Below are 3778 nucleotides of genomic sequence, written 5' to 3' on the forward strand. Positions count from 1 at the left end.
GGGAGAGAGAGAGAGAGAGAGAGAGAGAGAGAGAGAGAGAGAGAGAGAGAGAGGTTGCATCCCACACTCACCCTGATTAGGAGGGAGGGAGGAAAAACCACAACCCAGGTACATATCCTTGACAGGGGAATTGAACCCTTGATCCTTGGGTACACAGGTCAATGCTCTAACCATTGATCAACATGGTCGTGTCAGAATCACTCTTTTTAACGACCATCTATTGTTATTGAGTGTGTCCCATAGGTGGCTCTTATTTTTAGCAGCTTATCAAAGCATCCCTTACAACCAACCACATACTCTCTTTAAAAAAATTAAAAAATCTTTACATCTGCAGAAAGACCTTAGCACCCCAGTAATGTTTTGCTATACCTAAGATATTGACATTCCATTCATTAGTCCTACTCTCCCCATATAGCACTCACCTATTTTGTTGACTTTATCACAGGTGACAATTATTTCATATGATATCAGGTAAGATGCACTTGTCCTCTGATTGCTTAGAAGTAATCCCTAGGCTTCCTTATCTGTGTCTCAATATTCTTTAATAAAATAATAGCTCTCATGCTTCTTACTCTGGAAGGAAATTAGTCAGTGGAACCTAAGACTCTTTACCATTACAAATTTATCCAGATTTAGACACCCAAGGAAGGATGATTTGAATTGATACATGACTTCAGTTTTCATATGTGATGGAAAAAAACCCTGACTATTTATTAAATACTGAGATACAATTAAATTAAGTGCTAGAGAAAGGGAAATTCTCTTAATTTGCTTATTGTATCCTTTAAGCTGATTTTCTAAGGAGAAAACCCTCACTCAATAAACAAGATAATAAACTTAAGAAACTTGTATTCATTGATAATTTCAACCTGCAGACATTGATAATTTCAGTGCTTCTGAGCAATACCATTTTTCAATTTATTCATATAAAAATATGACATCTTGATTGATATTCATTATTTGCTTCATGAGTCAGTCAGTGTAGACTGGCATAAATTTTAGCATAAAAAACAATTATTTTCTAAATACACAAATAGAAATTAACTAGAGGCCCTGTGCATGACATTCGTGCACTCGTGTGTGTGTGTGGGAGGGGGGGGGTGTCCTTCAGCCTGGCCTGCACCCTCTCGTAGTCCGGGACCCCTCGGGGGATGTCTGCCTAGCTCCCGCCACTGCTGCGCTCACCAGCCATGAGCCCTGCTTCTGGCTGAGTGGTGCTTCCCCTGTGGGAGCACACTGACTACCAGGGGGCGGCTCCTGCATTGAGTGTCTGCCCCCGGTGGTCAGTGCATGTCATAGCGATCGGTCGTTCCACTGTTCAGTCAATTTCTATATTAGCCTTTTATTATATAGGATTTTGTTTATTACCAAACTATTTCATTTTACATTCCATTTTCTCAGAACTATATTTATTAAAATAACAAAATAACTATACTATTTTTCAGGATCCAGTATTAATAAAAATGTATATATATATATTATATTTTGTTTAAATCACAAAGCAAAATTAATTTGGAATGTATATTCTATTTCCTCTGTTCTGATTTAAAAAATATTCTCTATTGAAAGTGGGGTGTCATAGCCAACACATGTTCATTGTCTCATTTTCTCTTATACAATCCTGAAGTATTTCACTTCCTGCCTTAAATATAATATTCTGGCTGAGTTTCATTTCATTGTCCATACGAATGCTTTTCAGTCCTATCCCAGCTCTATTTCATTCTTGTGCAAGATACTGAATTTTAAAGTTATCTTTTATAACAGTTGTGCTCCTCACACAAAGGAAAAAAAAATGGAACTACAAAACTGAAAATTAAATAGGAACTTTTGGTCAGGTAAGAAAGAAATAGGCTAGACCTAAAGGGTCAGTGCTATAGAGATCACATACCATGTGAGCATTTAAATACAAATTACCCTGCCTTTACAGGCACCTTTAACTCATAAGTGTCATCCTTAGAAGGGGGAGTATATTTCAAATTTACTAGACTCTCTGATGACAGGCATCTCTCCTGGTGCTCTGTTTCTTTGTGAGCAATATGAGCTAAAGCCCTACATTCTTCTTGAAAATTTGAAGCTCATGATTAATCTATTCTTCTAGGTTCTGTCAAAAATCTGACACCAATAGTAATCCAGCTTCATAGTTTCATTTAACCACTACATCAAATCTAGCTAATGGGCTAACTAGACAGATAGGCTTGCATGCCCTCTGCTGGATGTTCAAAGAAAATGCTACACCTTTAGTAGTAAGAAAACCTCATTTGGAAAAAAAGGAATGCTCTTTAACATGAGAGGGGAAAAAATCTAGTCCTGTCAGAATTAAAATCAGAGACACTGGGTTAAATAGAATATTAACAATTTATTGATGAACTACAATACAGGCAAAGGTTGGCTGAGATGACAGAATTCTTTTATGGTCATGATAATCCTATAATCTATATTAGTGTTATTATTGTATTGTTTGCAGTAGTTTTTAGTGGACCATAAAGAGCATTGGCTACAGAACTTGCAAGTCTCTGTCTGGAAGTAAAAGCCAAGTGATGGAAACTGTAGTACCATTAAAAATAATACAAGCCCAGCTGGCATGGCTCAATGGTTGAGCGTCAAACTATCATTCCATTCGATTCCCAGACAGGGTACTTGCCCGGATTGCGGGCTCTATCTCCAGTGTGGGGCATGCAGAAGGCAGCCAATAGATGATTCTCTCTCATTATTCATGTTTCTCTCTCTTTCCCTCTTCCTTTCTCTCTGAAATCAATAAAAATATTTTTTAAAAATACTAAATATGTTGGGGGGAAAATTCAGACCTTGTACAATAATTAACATATAATAGCCATTCAGTATTTCTTAGATAATAAATGAAAATGCAGCCCTAGTCAGTTTGGCTCAGTGAATAGAGCATTGGCCTGCAAACTGAAAGGTCCCAGATTCGATTCCAGTAAGGGAACATGCCTGGGTTGTGGGCTCGATCCCCAGTGGGGGGCTTGCAGGAGGCAGCCAATCAATGATTCTCTCTCATCATTGATGTTTCTATCTCTCTCTCTCTCTCTTCCTTCCTCTCTCAAATCAATAAAAATATATTTTAAAAATTAAATGTAACCTGTGGTACTTAATAAGAGATCTTTGTCAAAAAAGTTTCTATGAAAGCAAAGTCTTTTTGCTACCAGCCCTATCCACCTGCTTAAACCCTGTCCCCACACTTCCTTCCTCACCTGGATAAATACACCAAGCCACAGAGGCCAAGCATGTAGTTTGCTTAGACTTGCTCTGACACGTAAATGCAGCTGTCTTAAAACTAAATTCCGGTCACTTCAACCCGGACTTGCACTAACTTCTGACAATTCCAGCTGCTGAATCATTAGTACCATTTCCAGATGTGCTTACACATTTATAGGTGTTAATGATAACGCCAAACTGTTCTGAAATGGATTTTAACATACACAGCTTATAGGACATGAACAAAAATTTGGAAAATAAATAAAATATTAAATCACCTGTAGTCCCACTACTTAAACACATTTACATTTAACATTTTATTCTTCCATATATCATGATTTCCTGTTTGTCTTCAATTGTAAGCTATCACTTTGTCAAAATTTATTTGTTTAATTTTATGTTTCTTTTTAATTAAAGTAATGCATGCATTTAGTTTTAAAAGTCAAATAGTACTATAGGCTTATTATAAACACACACACACACACACACACACACACACACACACACACAACATTATTCTGCTCCACTTAATCCCGCATAACATTATCTCTAAAGCTGATTTCTT

The sequence above is a fragment of the Myotis brandtii genome, unplaced genomic scaffold, assembly GCF_000412655.1.
Source record: "Myotis brandtii unplaced genomic scaffold, ASM41265v1 scaffold652, whole genome shotgun sequence".
Lineage (NCBI taxonomy): Eukaryota > Metazoa > Chordata > Mammalia > Chiroptera > Vespertilionidae > Myotis > Myotis brandtii.